This window comes from Bubalus kerabau, chromosome 13, assembly GCF_029407905.1.
Source record: "Bubalus kerabau isolate K-KA32 ecotype Philippines breed swamp buffalo chromosome 13, PCC_UOA_SB_1v2, whole genome shotgun sequence".
NCBI classification, from domain to species: domain Eukaryota; kingdom Metazoa; phylum Chordata; class Mammalia; order Artiodactyla; family Bovidae; genus Bubalus; species Bubalus kerabau.
The window spans coordinates 63,541,555-63,561,727 of record NC_073636.1 but is presented as its reverse complement, the minus strand read 5'-3'; the positions used below and the strand labels follow the sequence as shown (position 1 = coordinate 63,561,727).

At 39.3% G+C, this 20,173-nt stretch overlaps 1 protein-coding gene and 1 pseudogene across 10 annotated transcripts in view; one reads left to right on the top strand and one right to left on the bottom strand.

Annotated features, from left to right (window-relative positions):
- CBFA2T2 (CBFA2/RUNX1 partner transcriptional co-repressor 2) overlaps positions 1-20,173 on the bottom strand; it is a 148,867-nt gene that overhangs the window by 116,342 nt on the left and 12,352 nt on the right. The window lies entirely within an intron of this gene.
- LOC129625852 (40S ribosomal protein S2-like) lies at positions 14,083-14,889 on the top strand (annotated as a pseudogene).

Sequence of the window (20,173 nt, the reverse complement as noted above, 5' to 3'; positions counted from 1 at the left end):
CTCACAAATATCCCAAACTCAGAAATAAAATTTAAATAACCAGTAAACACACACTTATTATAAAACACACAAAGTAAATGATCTATAATAACTGTTGGTATGAGATAAAGGAGAACAATTTCAAAAGGCTCCTGGATTTAGCAAACTTTACCAAATATACATACAAAGAGGTAGTGGCTCAACAAGGTCCCATAAGTCTTGTAATAATAACACAGCTGAAGACCTGAACAAGAAAGCAGCTTACTACCAACTGATCCTACAAAATTAGGAAACGCTGGGGTGATCACACACTTAGATAATGGCAAGTGTGGAAATCTGCCTTATTCAAGTGTGGAGTTGTGTACCATTCAAATACACATCTGTACTCACTTGAGTATGTGGCTCTGTGGCCCAACTCTGAGCCTAAATATTGCAATGCAAGCTAGAAAAGCAAAATGGAGAACTTTCTAAGTCTTCCAACCACAAAGCAGCAGACTGGGCTAAATTCCTCTCAAAACCATAATGAAAACACAGTCCTCTTTCACATGGAAATATGGCTTTAAGAGGTATACTTCCTATATTACAATCAATTTGAAATTTTTAATCAATAATCTATCAATATCCTGCAAAAAGCTAATTTAGAACTCTGAATTTGGGTTGTTGACAATTTAAAATTTTCAGTTTTGATATAAAATAAATTTATTCATCAAATAGATGTTTTGATTTCATTAAAAAGTTATCTTTAGGAGTCCCACGTGGCCCAGTGGTTAGGATTTGGCACTGTCCCTGCCATGACCTGGGTCTGATCCCTGGTTGGGGAACTGAGATCCTGTAAGATGTGTTGGCATAACCAAATATATATATATATTTTGTGTGTGTGTTAGTCACTCAGTCGTGTCCGACTCTTTATGACCCCATGAACTGTAGCCTGCCAGGCTTCTCTGTCCATGGAATTCTCCAGGCAAGAATCCTGGATATTCCCCCTCCCCAAAAAAGCTATCTTTGGGGCAAAGACTAGAAATTTCTTCAAAGAAGATGTATGAATGGACAAGAAACACATGAAAGGATGCTCAACACTGTTAGTCATTAGGGAAATGCAAGTCAAAATGACAATGTGACACCACTTCCAACCCACTAGATGCCTATAATAAAGAAAAAGACAGAAAATAACAAGTATTGGGGAGGATGTGGAGAAACTGGAATCCAAATATACTGCTAAAGGGAATGTAAAATAGTTGGCTACTCTTCCAAAGGGACCTGGCAGTTCCTCAAAAAGTTAAACACAGAATTACCATATAACCCAGTAATTTCACTCCTAGGTATATACCCAAAAGAACAGAGAATGTGTGGCCATATAAAAACTCATATACAAATGTTTATAGCAACTCAATTCTTATTAGCCAGAAAGTTGAAACAAGCCAAATTCCATCAACTGATAAAGATTTAAGTAAAAATGAGGCACAGCATATACTCATTTTCACAGTAGTTGTGTTCTGTAAAGCTACTGCAAACATTGAATTAGCAAATACCAAACCACTGCTCCTAGGGGAAATAAACACAGGGTTAGGTTCCTTCGAGTCTCTGGTCAAAACATTTCCATCAATGGATCAATATATAGCCTTGTTTTATGTGTTTCTGTTTAAAGCCATCTGATTTAATATACTGTTGATTCACTAACACTGAATTCATTCCCAACAGCAATATACCTCATGCCTGAACAAAGCTTATTTAACATACATATATTTCCCTTAAGGCATATCACAGTCTTCTCTTCCTTAGGAACACCAGACAGCACTTGGGGGCCATTTTAAACAGAAAAATTACCAACAGCAGAAAAATGTGAAAAATGTGGCACTAAATAGACCACAAAAAGAACTTGTTTGGGGAAAAAAACAAACAAAAAAAAAAACAACTTGTTTGCAGTATGAGAACTAAAGCAAGAAAGAAGGCAGAATGTTATCATGCATGTTCAAGTCAACTGGGAATGTGAGTGCTGGGCAACTTAAAATTTTTCACTGTTCATGTCCAAAAATGACCACCTCATATTGATTTTTGGATACAAACATTTTATCAAGTATACAGTTTCACACATACAGAATCTGTGATTGATGAGGACTGTGTATCATATAATTAATATTATTCAGTCATAAACAGGAATGAAGTGCTAATATGCACTACAACATGGAAAAACAAAAAACATCATGCTAAGTGAAAGCAGTCAGTCACAAAAAACTGACAGTCACAAAATACTGTATTTTTCCCAATCCTAAATATTGACAAGTAATTCAGAAAAGAGTTATAATACAAGCCAAAAAATGTTTCTAACACTTTATATGCAATGTTCACACAGGCAAATCCAGTGACAGAAAATAGATTAAGGGATGGGAAAGGGGTAAAATGCAGAGTGATTGTTAATGGGTATGGAGTTTCTTCTGGGGATTATGAAAATGTCCCGGTAAACAACAGCAACAGCTGCACAACCTTGTATATATACTAAAATTCATTATACTGTACACTTTAAAAGAGTATAGTATGTGAATTATATCTATTATAAAGCTGTTAATGAAAAAACACTATTCCCTATATTATTTTCTGACTTATGCATAGCAATATGCTTATGACCTGCTTTTCAAATTAATACCAAAAGAAAAATTGTGCCTTATCATACAATTACTTGGGTATAACTTAACCAGTTCACTTCTAGCAAAGCAAGCCTAAAACTGGGCTTTCTCTAAGCACACACTTCTTTCCTATTAAGATAGAGCCTTGAGGTATTTTTGTTTGTTCTCTTTTATTTTTTGGCCATTGCCTATGGATGAGGGGAAAAAAACCTAAAAATGAGTTTGCAACAAAAGTGTTTTATTTGAAAATGAGAACATTTGCATGTTTGTAGCACATCCATCTAAAACAAGTTCCAGAAGAAACAACAACAAAGGGAGAGAAATATTAGCGATTACTCAAGAACTCAGTCTGAAAACCCCTTAGATATTCCAAAGCCAATCCATGTAGATGGTTAACATAAGCAACAGAGTAACTCACTTCTCTGTTCAAACCCTGATTCTGAATTCCAGGAAGTCACAGTATTATGAAAGGGAGAAAAGAAGGAACATTTTTAAAAAGTCATCTAAAAGTCACCTTGTCTACCTAGATTCCACTATGGTTTTTCCTGTGGTCATGTGTGGATGTGAGAGTTGGACTGTGAAGAAGGCTGAGCACCGAAGAATTGATGCTTTTGAACTGTGGTGTTGGAGAAGACTCTTGAGAGTCCCTTGGACTGCAAGGAGATCCAACCAGTTCATTCTGAAGGAGATCAGCCCTGGGTTTTCTTTGGAAGGAATGATCCTAAAGCTGCAACTCCAGTACTTTGGCCACCTCATGCGAAGAGCTGACTCACTGGAAAAGACTCTGATGCTGGGAGGGATTGGGGGCAGGAGGAGAAGGGGACGACAGAGGATGAGATGGCTGGATGGCATCACTGACTCGATGGACGTGAGTCTGAGTAAACTCCGAGAGTTGGTGATGGACAGGGAGGCCTGGCGTGCTGCGATTCATGGGGTCGCAAAGAGTCGGACACAACTGAGCGACTGAACTGAACTGAACTAACCCAGTACATCTCAGATATTTAAGTACATACGAATTATTTGGGGAAATCTTATTAAAATGCAAATTCACTAGACGTGTGACACAGCCTGAGATTCTACATTTTTAAAAAGCTCCCAGGTGACAATGATGCTGCTGGCCTCAGCACAGACAATGTGTATTTACTCTTCTCATGGCTAAGGTAAAGTTGATGTTGCCTGACCATCTTGTCTAAAATGAAGAGGCATACAGCCAGCCAGCTTCTGCAAAAGGCCTATCAATCCACCATGCATGCTCTTCATCAATCGGAGTTTCTTTTTCTTAATCACATTTCGGGATCTTCTTTGAATCTCTCAAATGCTGTTCACACAGATCTCTTAAACTGAGGTACATAAATATTAAGTTAAACCTTAGGTAGGAAGGAGCAAACTCCTGGCTCCCTTCATGCAACCCAGTGGGATGATTCTTTCCAAAACACCACCAATATAGGCTCATTTTTAGACTGCAGTCTCAGATGAACTGAAATTATGTACATAACTAGTTGCTCCCTATATTCAGTTGGCTCATTCACTTTGCTATTTCTTTGTAAAATACCACTGGATTTGATCCACTTTTTCAGAATTACAAGTTACTTTGAATTCTAATCCAGTGCTCTAAGGAATCAGGCTCTGGTACTGAGGAATTATTTTCTCTAAGTCATAGTTTTGTTATATGTGAAATAGAAATAATTCCTTGTAAGTCTATTCTAAGAATCTATGACTCTAGAGCTTTTTATTTCCCTTCCAATCTTTAGTGCTTGAGATCTATGACATTTTGCTTTATTTTGCTTACTTCCCAGTTCTCCAGAGAAAGGAGCCTGCATAAACTATATATAGACATTACTATATTTAACTATCCTTACAAGGAACCCTCAGAGAAGTTAATATGATAAACTGGAAATACTCTCAAGTAAGTAAAAACAAAAATAAAAAGTAAAAAAATAAAACCTTAAATTATCCTTCTCAGTGCCAATCCCAAAAATATACAAGCAGCCAAATGTACACTTTTTTGTTCACTTGGGTTGTTGCTGTCTTCCTGACCAAAGGCAACACCTGTGCACAGGTAAAAGCTGTGCTTAAGTGTAGGTGACTGGAGAGAGCTATAGCTGAGGAAAAGCAGTCAATTACCTCGTCTCATAAGTCTCACCAGCTGTGTTTTCCTGATGACACAGACTCTGTCCACCTGCTTCCACAGACAGCACAGCTGCACTTAAAGCGAAACACCTGGTTCTGTACACCCATTACATGCAGCGTGCTAGAACCCTAGTCACCAATCGGGCAAGCCCAGGGCAGCATTTTCATCTTATTGCCAAAAGTAAAGACCAATGTCATTCTTAACTATAAGATATTAAAATATATTTTTCATATCCAAAACACAAATACAACAATGTCAAAGAAGTTAGAGTAATAATGCTAAAGAATTGTTATAAAGTGTGAAATCCTAGATTACAAATTTGGTTATCATTAACCACTTCACAAACTACTTAATTCAGAGCATTTAAAGGAAGATAATCCCAGTAAAATGAGCTCATTATCTCCCAGCAGTCAGTGCATTATATTAAGAATGGCAGTATCAATACTAGTAAATGTACTCAATTAAGAAATAACGCCAACTAAACATGTGAAAAATGAGAATTTCTTCCTAGTTTTACACTTAAGAAACTTTACAATTGAGTTTTTTTATTCTCCCCATGGGACTTTAAATTAGGTGTGTATATGCTCAGCGACTCAGTCATGTCCAACTCTGTGATCCCACGGACTGTAACCGGACTGTCCATGGGGTTGCAAAGAGTCGGACACAGCTGAGCAACGTTCACTTTAACTCTACTTCAATGTCCTATATCAAAATAATTTTTCCTCCCCCTAATGCTTTCTCCATTTAGATTTGGATGGTCTTTATCAGGTTTAGATACTCTAAATCAGTATTTCTGAAAGTAGTCTTTAGACCACCTAAAAGAACTTAGGGAGTCTGATGGAAAAAACGCAGATTCTTGACCTGATCCTAAATTCTGGAATTTAAATTTCTGGAAGGTGAAGTCCCAGAAACTGTATTTAACAAGCTTCCCAGATGCCTGGGATGCACACAAAAGCGTATGTGGCACGTAGTTATTTTTTCCTCCTTAATCATTATTTTAGTAAGCCTATATTTACTAGTTATTTGATATGTTAATTTTGGGGCAGATACCATGATTCATTGGAAGGGCTGATGCTGAAGCTGAAACTCCAATACTTTGACCACCTGAAGCGAAGAACTGACTCATCCGAAAAGACCCTGATACTAGGAAAGATCGAAGGCAGGAGAAGGGGACAAGAGAGGATGAGATCGTTGGATGGCATCACTGACTCAATGGACATGAGTCTGAGTAAACTCCAGGAGTTGGTGATAGACAGGGAGGCCTGGCGTGCTGCAGTCCATGGGCTCGCAAAGAGTCAGACACAACTGAGAGACTGAATTGAACTGAACTGAACCGTGACAAGCATCATACCCACCTTCTGCCTTTAATCCTTCCCTTTTAAATTAGATATATATCCTCTTTTAGGATGGTAAACTTCCCAACTCATTCTATGAGGCCACCATCACCCTAATACCAAAACCTGACAAAGATCCCACAAAAAAAGAAAACTACAGGCCAATATCACTGATGAACATAGATGCAAAAATCCTTAACAAAATTCTAGCAATCAGAATCCAACAACACATTAAAAAGATCATACACCATGACCAAGTGGGCTTTATCCCAGGGATGCAAGGATTCTTCAATATCCGCAAATCAATCAATGTAATACACCACATTAACAAATTGAAAAGTAAAAACCATATGATTATCTCAATAGATGCAGAGAAAGCCTTTGACAAAATTCAACATCCATTTATGATCAAAACTCTCCAGAAAGCAGGAATAGAAGGAACATACCTCAACATAATAAAAGCTATATATGACAAACCCACAGCAAACATTATCCTCAATGGTGAAAAATTGAAAGCATTTCCTCTAAAGTCAGGAACAAGACAAGGGTGCCCACTTTCACCATTACTATTCAACATAGTTTTGGAAGTTTTGGCCACAGCAATCAGAGCAGAAAAAGAAATAAAAGGAATCCAAATTGGAAAAGAAGAAGTAAAGCTCTCACTGTTTGCAGATGACATGATCCTCTACATAGAAAACCCTAAAGACTCCACCAGAAAATTACTAGAACTAATCAATGACTATAGTAAAGTTGCAGGATATAAAATCAACACACAGAAATCTCTTGCATTCCTATACACTAATAATGAGAAAACAGAAAGAGAAAGTAAGGAAACAATTCCATTCACCATTGCAACGGAAAGAATAAAATACTTAGGAATATATCTACCTAAAGAAACTAAAGACCTATATATAGAAAACTATAAAACACTGGTGAAAGAAATCAAAGAGGACACTAACAGATGGAGAAATATACCATGTTCATGGATTGGAAGAATCAATATAGTGAAAAGGAGTATACTACCCAAAGCAATCTATAGATTCAATGCAATCCCTATCAAGCTACCAACAGCATTCTTCACAGAGCTAGAACAAATAATTTCACAATTTGTATGGAAATACAAAAAACCTCGAATAGCCAAAGCGATCTTGAGAAAGAAGAATGGAACTGGAGGAATCAACCTGCCTGACTTCAGGCTCTACTACAAAGCCACAGTTATCAAGACAGTATGGTACTGGCACAAAGACAGAAATCTAGATCAATGGAACAAAATAGAAAGCCCAGAGATAAATCCACGCACATATGGGCACCTTATCTTTGACAAAGGGGGCAAGAATATACAATGGATTAAAGACAATCTCTTTAACAAGTGGTGCTGGGAAATCTGGTCAACCACTTGTAAAAGAATGAAACTAGAACACTTTCTCACACCATACACAAAAATAAACTCAAAATGGATTAAAGATCTCAACGTAAGACCAGAAACTATAAAACTCCTAGAGGAGAACATAGGCAAAACACTCTCTGACATACATCACAGCAGGATCCTCTATGACCCACCTCCCAGAATATTGGAAATAAAAGCAAAAATAAACAAATGGGACCTAATTAACCTTAAAAGCTTCTGCACGTCAAAGGAAACTATTAGCAAGGTGAAAAGACAGCCTTCAGAATGGGAGAAGATAATAGCAAATGAAGCAACTGACAAACAACTAATCTCGAGAATATACAAGCAACTCCTACAGCTCAACTCCAGAAAAATAAATAACCCAATCATAAAATGGGCCAAAGAACTAAATAGACATTTCTCCAAAGAAGACATACAGATGGCTAGCAAACACATGAAAAGATGCTCAACATCACTCATGATCAGAGAAATGCAAATCAAAACCACTATGAGGTACCATTTCACACCAGTCAGAATGGCTGCGATCCAAAAGTCTACAAGTAATAAATGCTGGAGAGGGTGTGGAGAAAAGGGAACCCTCTTACACTGTTGGTGGGAATGCAAACTAGTACAGCCACTATGGAGAACGGTGTGGAGATTCCTTAAAAAACTGGAAATAGAACTGCCTTATGATCCAGCAATCCCACTGCTGGGCATACACACTGAGGAAACCAGAAGGGAAAGAGACACGTGTACCCCAGTGTTCATCGCAGCACTGTTTATAATAGCCAGGACATGGAAGCAACCTAGATGTCCATCAGCAGATGAATGGATAAGAAAGCTGTGGTACATATACACAATGGAGTATTACTCAGCCATTAAAAAGAATACATTTGAATCAGTTCTAATGAGGTGGATGAAACTGGAGCCTATTATACAGAGTGAAGTAAGTCAGAAAGAAAAACACCAATACAGTATACTAACGCATATATATGGAATTTAGAAAGATGGTAACAATAACCCTGTGTACGAGACAGCAAAAGAGACACTGATGTATAGAACAGTCTTATGCACTCTGTGAGAGAGGGAGAGGGTGGGAAGATTTGGGAGAATGGCATTGAAACATGTAAAATATCATGTATGAAACGAGTTGCCAGTCCAGGTTCGATGCACGATACTGGATGCTTGGGGCTGGTGCACTGGGACGACCCAGAGGGATGGAATGGGGAGGGAGGAGGGATGAGGGTTCAGGATGGGGAACACATATATACCTGTGGTGGATTCATTTTGATATTTGGCAAAACTAATACAATTATGTAAAGTTTAAAAATAAAATAAAATTAAAATAAATAAATAAATAAAAGTCTTCTCCAACACCACAAAAAAAATAATAATAAAAAAATAAATTAGATATATATCCTCTTTTACAAACTAGGAAATTGACTCAGATCTCATGTGTGAGTGCTAAGTTGTTTTGTTAGGGGAAGCACGCTGACTGAAACCACCCACCCTGGCCAGGCACTACAGTAACCATTTGCATGAGCTGTTTTACAACAGGAGGTCCTGGTAAGGAACAGGGAACTAATAAGCCTCCATCAACCAGAAGAATTCGGGAAAGGTCAAAAAGAGACACCACCTGTCCAACCACCTCCCAGAATCCTTCTCTCTGGCATCTACCTTGGCTGAACAAGGCGTGCACCACAAGGAAGGACTCTGAGTCAGAATGATTGCCTAAGGACAACCCAGAAACTAATCCCATCACCATAAAACCAAGACTGCAAGCCATGTGACAGAGCAGTTCTCCTGGGTTCCCTTACCCTCCTGCTCTCCACCCGGGCACCCTTTCCCAATAAAATCTCTTGCTTTGTCAGCACACGCGTCTTCTCGGACAATTCATTTCTGAGTGTTAGACAAGAGCCCAGTTTCAGGCCCTGGAAGGGGTCCCCTTTCCTACAACAGTTTCAGTCGTGTCCAATTCTTTGCAGCCCTATGGACTGTAGCCCGCCAGGCTCCTCTATCCATGGGATTCTCCAGGCAGGAATACTGGAGTGGGTTGCTATGCCCTCCCTCCAGGGGATCTTCCCAACCCAGGGATCGACCCCCCGTCTCTTATGTCTCCTGCACTGGCAGTTGGGTTCTTTATTATTAGCTCCACCTGGGAAGCCTTAAAGGTGGCAGTAGGATAAATCGGGAGTCTGGGGTCAGCAGATACAAACTACTATACATAAAACAGACAAACAACACGATCCTACTGTCAGCAGAGGAGGCTACATTCACCATCTTGTAAAAAACTATAATGCAAAAGAACATATGTATAGCTGAATCACTTTACATAAGAAACTAACACAACATTGTAAATCAACTGTATTTCAGTTAAAAAAAAACAATAAATAAATAAAAAGCAAAATGCATAATCTGTCATATGTATTAGTTTACACTGGTGAAAATAATCACCAAAATACCTTTATGGCATTAATGAGCTAAAAATGGCAAGATTCCTGTGACTGGCCTGGAGAGTTTGATCCACCTGAAGCTTTCTTTCTCTACATCATCAATAGCAGAAAGGACCTATTTTCACTTCTGGCACTGTTCTATTTTAGTTACAAGTTCATTAATTCCTTTTTCTACTAACCAGACACATGGAGAGACATCATCTCCTACAACTACAGGTAACAGGTGCATCTGCAAGAGCCAGCTGCTCCGAAGTGGACCAGCCTGCACTTTCTGAGAAGGGGAAAAGGATTTGAACGGTTCTTGGCAACCTCAAGAAGCAATTGGTCATATATTTACCTTTTTCACAGAGCATTTGGAAAGTTCTCTGAGATGAAAGGTATGATCACTTTAAAGACATCTCACTACTAACACTGAACAAATCAATACTGAAAGCTGCAGTCATTCATAAAAATATGTTCCAAGGTACTTAAGATAGCAGAAGAGATAAATGTCTGCTCTTGTTTAAAGCAAACGTCTGACAAAATGGTTTTGTGGACTGCTCATCTGACTGGAAATTAGAAAGACTCCACAAAATATTATGATTCCATTTATAAAAAAAATTATACATTCGTATGTCTTACAGATGTCTGTAAAGGTATTCCAAAAAGTCTGGAAATACAAACTTTCAGTGATGAGGTGTAATGGTATTTTTACTTTTGACTACAATTTGCTTTAAATTTTTTATGAGAATGTCAAGTTACTTTTGTAAACTATCTTTCAAAAATTATATAATTATAATAAAAATTTTATAATAAATTATAGTTTATTATAATAAATTATCACAGATTCAGCATAGCAGAGAAATGGAACATGGTAGCTAACAGAGTTAGTCTATATAATTCTGAGGAGTTCAGGTCCTGTCTCTACTACCTAAACAGAGAGACATGCCCTGAGTGTCAGTTCATTATCCATGCAGTCTCTGTTTTCTCAACTGTAAAGTGGGATATGGCAACAGTACAAATCAACCTGTTGTGAGCATTGAATAAAATAATCTATATGAAATCCTCATGTAAACCACTATTTTTCAATGTAGGTACAAATTACAAATATGTGATAAAACATAAAGCTTTAAAGCTTTATGTTTATGGTTAAAGCTTTCTTTCTTCAAATAATTCACAATATACTTAATAGTCATACAGATCTTCTAAGGTCACTATGATCATTTTACATGGAATAACAGACAATATAAATTATGGTAGAGTAGATTAAATCTACAATGAGTCTGTGCTCAGATGTGTCCAATTCTGTGTGATCCTACGAACTGTAGCCCGCCAGGCTCCTCTGTCCATGGAATTTTCCAGGCAAGAAAACTGGAATGGGTTGCCATTTCCTCCTCCAGATGATCTTCCAGACCTAGGGATCAAACCCATATCTCTTGCATCTCCTGCAATGGCAGGTGGATTCTTTCCCACTGACGCCACCTGGGAAGTGCCAATTAAATATATACAAAGTCTAATAAATTTCGGCCACAGATTTTGCAAAGAAGAACCCAGGAACTTTCTCAATAAATTCCTAATATATTACTTCATTGTCAAATAGCTCTCACAAAAACACCAGAAAAGTCTGCATAATCTAAATTCCAAATAATTAGCTTTACAAACATTCATATGATAAAGAGAATTCATCTGTTCACTACAAAGGTCTTGTTAGGTCCAGTCTCTATTTTCATTCACCATTTTTTTAAACTGAGCTGTGTGGCTTGCAGGATCTTAGCTCTTCAACCAGGGAATGAACCTGCCCGGGCAGTAAAAGCACAGAGTCCTATCCACTAGACTGCCAGGGAATTCCCCATCATCTTATTCACATAGCCTGCTGTCTACTCAACATCTCCATTTGGATATTTAACAGGTACCTCATATACAAAATGCTGCTGCTGCTGCTCAGTCGCTTCAGTTGTGTCCAACTCTGTGAGACCCCATAGACGGCAGCCCACCAGGCTCCCCCGTCCCTGGGATTCTCCAGGCAATAACACTGGAGTGGGTTGCCATTTCCTTCTCCAATGCATGAAAGTGAAAAGTGAAAGCAAAGTCGCTCAGTCGTATCCAACTCTTCGAGACCCCATGGACTGCAGCCTTCCAGGCTCCTCCGTCCGTGGGATTTTCCAGGCAAGAGTAGTGGAGTGGGGTGCCATTGCCTTCTCCATATACAAAATGTCCCATTTCAAATTCTTGGTTCCCCATCCCAGCCTAAACCTACCTGGGGCTTCTACCATCTCCCCAGTCTTTCTCAACACCCGTTTTTCTCAAATCAGTAAAGATGCAGTTTAAGTCAATAATCTTGGAGTCATTCTTGACACACAACCATCCACTGAGGCAAATTCCAGCCAAGCCACTGGGGCAAATTCTATCAGCTGCACCTTCAAAATATCCTGAATTCAACGATTTCTCCTTACCTCCCCCATTAATAAATATTCTGATCCAAATCAACTTCCCTCTCTTGGCCCATAGCAATAATTTTTTTTGTTCTTATATTTATAATAGTTTCTGAATTTACATTCCTGCTTCCACCATTGCCATTAGTATTTTCTCCAAGAGCAGAATGAACTCTTTAAAAGATAAAGGAGATCAAGTCTCCCCCTGCTCAAAACCCTCCAACAGTCTCCTACCTCATTTAGAAAATCCAAAATCCTTCCCTGACTCTTCAGACCCCACATGCTCTGATTCCGCTTTACCTTCTGACAATCTTTCCGCTTTACCTTCTGACATTCTATCTCTATTGCCCGTACAGTGTTTCCAGTTTGTTGGGCAAACCGGCCTCCTTGCTGCTTCATGAACTTATCGAGCATACCCCTCCTCAGAGCTTTAGACACTTGCTTCCCTTTGCTGACTGCTTCTCTTCCAGATATCCACATGGCTAGCCTATTTTCACTTTCATATTGGAGAAGGAAATGGCAACCCGCTCCAGTGTTCTTGCCTGGAGAATCCCAGGGACAGGGGAGCCTGGTGGGCTGCCAGAGAATCGGACACGACTGAAGCGACTTAGCAGCAGCAGCAGCCTATTTTCTCCAGGTCTTTGCTCAAATAGCATTTGATCACAGAAGTCTTTCCTAACCATTGCATCTAACTGCACTCCCCACCACTCTCTTCTCTCTAGCTAACACACTTAGTTAATACTTTATCACCACCTGAATGTATTAATCAATTAATCAGCAATCAGCGCAAAGAAATAAGAGGAAAACAATAGAATGGGAAAGACTAGAGATCTCTTCAAGAAAATGAGAGATACCAATGGAACATTTCACACAAAGATGGGCTCAATAAAGGACAGAAATGGTATGGACCTAACAGAAGCAGAAGATATTAAGAAGAGGTGGCAAGAATACACAGAAGAACTATACAAAAAAGATCTTCACGACCTAGATAATCACAATGGTGTGATCACTCACCTAGAACCAGACTTCCTGGAAAGTGAAGCTTCCAGGGAAGCCCCTAAGTGTTAAGAAAATCAACCTAAAGATCCTTTCTCACTACACAATACTGTTAGTATCTAACTGGATACAAGGACCTATTCAAATGAGAAAAATTTACTCATCTGTTACTGACAGACCTTTCCCCAATGGTTTCTATTTTCGAATGTCAGCATTCAGGGTAAGTTTAGTAAAACCTTTAGCCCTGTTTTCCCCCTTAATGTGTGGAACCAAAATCAGTGTCATGTTCTAATATTTAATTGGCATCAACTGTCTGCCTGTTTTCCCTATAATTGAGAAGCGGGTTCATATGTAAACAGGACTGATCTCACAAATGCATAAACATACAAAGAGATCCTTTCCTTAAAATAAATCTGTGCTCCACACACGGCCAAACCCTTGCACAATCAATTAACTCTTCAGCAGCCTCCAAGCTAAAAAACTGAAGTGAAACCAATTAAGCCCTAATGGGATCCCAATTTCTTATTTCTGAAAGAAGTCTTAATAGATCCTTCTAAGTTTATAATCTTTATCAATCATCCATATAATCCTGTTAGACTTAGTTCCAAATCTGAAAATGTGCTACAATCAAAAAAGCTTTGATTACTGCATTTACAGCTTTCACTGCCACAACCAACATGTGCTTTAAAAAACTGGGAAATTTCAATTGCTTCAAAATGGAAATAACAGCCTTAATTAGAAAAGATGGCACTTCTCTGTAAAAACACCAAATGGCAGATGACGCTGGTGCTGTGGGAGGGCCCGGAGGAGGCCGCCGGGGGCCCTGGAATGGGAGGCCATGGTAGCTTCTGCGGAGGCTTTGGCAGTGGCATCTGGGGCCAGGGTTGAGGCCAAGGCAGAGGCCGTGGACCTCGCAGAGGCAAGGCCGAGAGGACAAGTGGCTCCCCATTACCAAGCTGGGCTGCCTGGTCAAAGAAATGAAGATCAAGTCCCTGGAGGAGATCTATTTCTTCTCTCTGCTATCAAGGAATCTGAGATCGCTCACTTTTTCCTGGGAGCATCCCTTAATTAAGCAGACCTGTACTGACCAGCAGACCAGGTTCAAGGCATCTGTCACCGTCGGGAGTTACTACAGGGCATGTCAGTTTGGGCATCAAGTACTCTATGGAGGTAGCCATCATCCTGGCCAAGCTCTCCATCATCCGTGTGTGATGAGACAGCTACTGGGGGAAGAAGATTGGAGCCCCACATGGTCCCTTGCAGGGTGACTGGCCGCTGTGGCTCTGCTGGTGCACCTCATCCCTGCCCCCAGGGGCACTGGTACTGTCTCAGCCCCTGTGCCCAAGCTCCTGATGATGGCTGGCATTGATGACTCCTCCTCTGCTAGGGGCTGCACTGCCACCTTGGGCAACTTCACCAAGGCCATTTTTGACACCATTTCCAAGACTCACAGTTACCTCATCCCTGATCTCCGGAAAGAGACAGTATTCACTAAGTCTCTGTATCAGAATTCACTGACCATCTTGTAAAGAGTCTCTGTACAGAGGACCCAGGCTCCAGCTGTAGCTACCACATAATTTTATATGAGAAGAATAAAGTGAATGAAGCTAGAGAAAAGAAAAAAAAAAAAAAATGACTGATAAATTGTTGTCTCCAAACTTTGCATGCCCTAATAGTCTGAACAGTTATCCTATTCACTTTGGCCACCAAAAGGAATAAAGAAGCAGTTGTTAAAGGTTGTCAGATACCATGTCTGGTGGATGGTCTGAGGATTTTATCTTGAGGGTTTCCTCAGGATTTATTGCCTTTGAATTCATGGACACACAGACTGTGGAATGAGAAGAACCTCAGAGATCCTTTATCTGTTGAATTTCCTATATTTAGAGCATTCTTTTGCCTCAACAAAAACCTGCACACCCACTGTGTACACATAAGGTGCTCAAAATGAGTTCAAGGACTTAGAGGCAGCAAGAGCAGAGTATCTATTCTTGGTCTTTGTGCTGATAAAAGCAGTTTCATAAAATGAGATGTTGTTGTTTAGTCACTGAGTCATGTCCAACTCCTTGTGACCCCCCATGGACTGTAGCCCACCAGGCTCCTCTGTTCATGGGATTTCCCAGCAAGAAGACTGGGGTGGGTTACCATTTCCTTCTCCAGGGGATCTTCCTGACCCAGGAACTGAACCCATGTCTCCTGCACTGGCAGAGAGATTCTCTACCACTAAGCCACCAGGAAAGCCCCGGTAAGTAGGTAAGACCTCACTCAGTACTTCATGCTAATATCGGGCAATGCATCAGCAGTATATGCATGCAACACAAATGTCTACACAAGACAGTTCTCCCAGCCAGGCTTTTTACAGCTGATAATACAGTAAGTTTACAGTACCAGGCAAAATATCACCATCTCAGAGTCAATATGATAGATGATTCCTCAATGAGTCTAACCTAGGAACAAATTCTTTAGCCTGATATTCAAAGTGTCCCACAGTTCTGCCTCAACCTGCCTTTACTCTTGCTCTTACTAGTACATCCTGTACCTTCCAGACCAAGAGTTAGTAACTAAGGCCATTTCCCATCCCACTCCTATACAAACCTTGCCCATGGCCTATGTCAGTAATGGTTATAGGCTAGCAATTCCTATATTTTTAAAGTTGTTTAAAAAAAAAAGAGGAGGAGAATATGTGACAGAATCCATTATGTGTTCCATAAAGCCTAAAATATCTACTATTAAGCTCTTTATAGAAAAAGTTTGCCTATTGCTGGCTTATTCCAGTATCAGGCCCTGGCATGATTTTCTTTATTCCGTTTCTCACTCTCTGTATTTACCAATCCAAGATGGACCCACCCATCAAAATGCAACTAAGTAATATTCAGTGAAGCCTTTCTTACTACTTTCAGTGAGATACACTCTTCCTCTTTTAAATCCATATCCTCTATCTCCCTTAGCACACTATATCCCTTCTAGTTTCCAAACCCCAAACTGAAACACATGGTCTGACAAAGCTATTGCATTAACCAAAATTATTTTAACTGCTTCTGTCTTGCCCCTTCAAATGCAACTTCACAGAGCCACTAGGGTGCTCTACTTAGAATACAATTGTAACGACGTCATTCCCTCATCCTTTCTGTTGTTCTCCATTAGCTACGGAATAAAATCCAAGCATAAACCTGTTCCCTGCCTGGTTCTCTACTCTCATCTTCTACCCTTCTTCACCTAGCACTTTATACTTTAAATAACATATTTTCAATCCCTCCCCCAAAACCTGGTCCAGACTCAGCTTTCCCATCTCTCACCCTTTCTTTACTTGGATCACACACTTTGTTGTTAGAAGTAAAAACAATTGATATATCATCTCTGGAGAGTAATTTGGCAACATCTATCAAAATTATACAAATTGTACCCTTTGTCCAAGCAGTTCTACTTCTAGGAATCTAGTCAGCAGATTTATGAAATGGCATTTTTTACAAAGCTATGCAGCACTGTTTCTAACAGCAAAAGATTGGCATGTAAAATGTCCATCAGTAGTGGACTGTAGAAAAAAAAGTATTATGCATCCATACAATGAAATACAATGCAGAATGAGGAAGTTCTTTTATCTATGGTGTTATACGGCCTACGAGAATATATCTGCAAGGATACAGTAGAAACTAGTAATGCTAGCTGCCTCCAAGGAAGGCAAGTGTTGGCTGGAGCACAGAGGTGAAGGAGACAGTTCACTAAATAACCTTTGTACCTTTTAATTGCTGAATTATGTAAATATACTACCAGACCAAAACCTGATATTTTTTAAACAGTTGTTGGAGAAGCCTTTTCTGAAACACACCCATACATACATGCAGATACGTTAGGTCAGATGCCTATCGGCAGTGGTTCTTATCATGCTATTATTACTGCTTACCATTGATAATGAAACATCAATCTGTTCCTCCCTCCACCATTGAACGACTTTTAAACTTCTCTGGCACCTTAGAATTCTCTTTATATCTGCCAGCGTCCTGTACTAGGGGCTTAATAAATGTTCCCCTGGTCAGGGAACTAGATTCCACATGCCACCACTAAATAAACAAAATATCTTTTTAAAAAAAGTTCACCTTCTAGTATAACTAGCTTGGGTCACAGTAGAATACAGATATTAGTGAAAGTGAAGTCGCTCAGTCGTGTCCGACTCTTTGCGACCCCATGGACTGTAGCCCATCAGGCTCCTTCGTCCATGGGATTCTCCAGGCAAGAATACTGGAGTGGGTTGCCATTTCCGCCCCTCAAATAAATGATTTATTGAACTCAATTAGCAGAATAAAGAGAACCAAGAGACTCAAGAAAAAGATAATCAACAATTTATTCTAGGATTTCAAATTTCTATTTAAAAACCATGGCTTTAATGGAAACTCTCCTTATTTATCTAATCATTCCTTAGAGTCCAACAGCCACAAAATTAGCATGGACTATTTAGAGACCTATAGGACGCTCAGAACAATTCAAGCATTGGTATCCATGACTACAGTTAAGTGCTCAGTGGCTTGGAGGCATGTCTGGCATCCCATCTCCTCCCCAAGAAGTTCACTACCTCCATCAATTGAACCAGAATCTTTGCTTCAGTATTTCCCAATACAACTCTCCCCAACAGCATCAGTTATAAGAGAAAAAGATGGACAATCACTGTCCGAACTTAATTAAAACCCAGTTGTCAAAGCTTTCACTACAAGAGCAATCAACAAAAATCTATGTTAGGACATACAGGGCAAGGCAAACTGGAAGATCTTTGAAGACAGGGACTGAATTTTATCCACCTGGGAAGCCCCTCAGCACCTAGAACCATCCCTGCGGCTAACGGCTCCACAATATAGTTGTTACATGAACAGCTTCACTTAAGACTATAAAGGGGATTTTTACTTTATCTGTATTGTTTAAACATCTAAAATATATTCATGCATTACAAAATCATTGATTTAATAACAAATAGTGTCTAGAACATGCTTTTACAATTCCTCAATTGATTCTCATCTTGTCAGGTAGACAGGGATGGTATGGCTGTCCATTTTTCACAGATGATAAAAGCCATTCAAAATCCAAATATGAATTGTCCAAGGTTGCACTGCTTGTGAGCTGAAGATAAAAGGAAGCACTGGGATGATACCCATGTTTTCACTTATTACACATCTAACCAAAAAGAAAACAACGTCCCCTCACAGATTCAACTCCCAAAAACCTACACCCTTGCATTCTACCTGTGTGATAGTGACCAAATCACCTGACTCCTGAACTTTATATGAAATAAGAGGATGAGAATACTACTACTCACTTCTGACATTTAAGTGGTAGTTGCTATTATTTCTGTTAATGATATGTAAATAAGAAATGACTGTGTTGACTCCAACAGAAGACAGACTCTATATTATAAAAGAAAATATGCCTTTAAGTAGAAACAAGACAACCAAAACTGATTTTACCCAAATACACTGCTTCCTTAACAACTAATTCTAAAACAAAGTAAAACACCCAACAAGCAAATGGAACGCTCATAGATCTCTAGTAAAAATGCAAAATGGTACAGTGCAGCCACTTCAAAAAATACTTTGGGCATTTCTTAAGATGTTAAACATGAAATTACCTAGAACCCGGCAAACCCACTCCTAAGTATTTACCCAAGAGAAATGAAGACATGTGTGCAAAAGACATAAATGTTTAGAGTTTCATTCATATCATCAAAACAGGAAACAACACAAATGTCCATTAACTAGTAGACAGACTGATTTTAAAAATTACAATATATCCATACAGTGGAATGCTTCTCAGCAATAAAAGGGAACTACAGATATATACAACATGGATGATTTTCAAACAATTATAGTAAGTGAAAGATATCAGATACAAAGGCTACATATCGTACAGTTTCATTCATATGACATGGAAAAGGCAAAAAATGAGAGAGAAAGATAGAAACCACTAGAGGGGCAAAAACTAGTATAGTAGTTAGCTGCTGCTGCTGCTAAGTCGATTCAGTCATGTCTGACTCTGTGCGACCCCACAGACGGAAGCCCACCAGGCTCCCCTGTCCCTGGGATTCTCCAGACAAGAACGCTGGAGTGGGTTGCCATTTCCTTCTCCAATGCATGGAAGTGAAAAGTGAAAGTGAAGTTGCTCAGTCGTGTCCGACTCTTCGCGACCCCATAGACTGCAGCCTACCAGGCTCCTCTGTCCATGGGATTTTCCAGGCAACAGTACTGGAGTGGGGTGCCATTGCCTTCTCCTATAGTAGTTAGCAGGGGCTGCCAAATGAAGGGAAAGGAGCATGAGGTAACTATTGGGGATGATGGAAATAATCTATATCTTGGTTGGTGTGATGATTACAATTGCATATATTTGTCAGAACTCACAGAACTGTACCCTTAAAAAAGAATAAAGTTTACTATATGTAAATTATACCTCAAAAACATGACTAAAAGAGAAAGAAAAACTAAACTACTCCATTTACACATCTGAGGGAAAAAGGAATAGTTAATTATCACAATATTTATGCTCAGTTTGGTTCAGTATTTGCTTAAGAAATTTTAGCTAAACCACCTAACAACTGCTGGGTTAAACCTCTCCGAGGAGGTTTTACAGGGATACCCTGTTTTCAGAGAAACCATTCTCTCTCTTTAATCATTAGTTTAATTATTTTGACAGTGCTCACTCCAGCAGTCACTACTACTTGACTTTCATTCATTGCCACCTACTTCCTTCCAATGCTCTCCCCATTCCAAAACTCCAAAAAAGGCAACCTACAGTTTTCACCTACAAATATATCTGAGAAATGAGCACACTTAAATTCTTTACTTGGAATTTCAAAGGCAAACCATTCAACAGCAAATCACTCTGCCT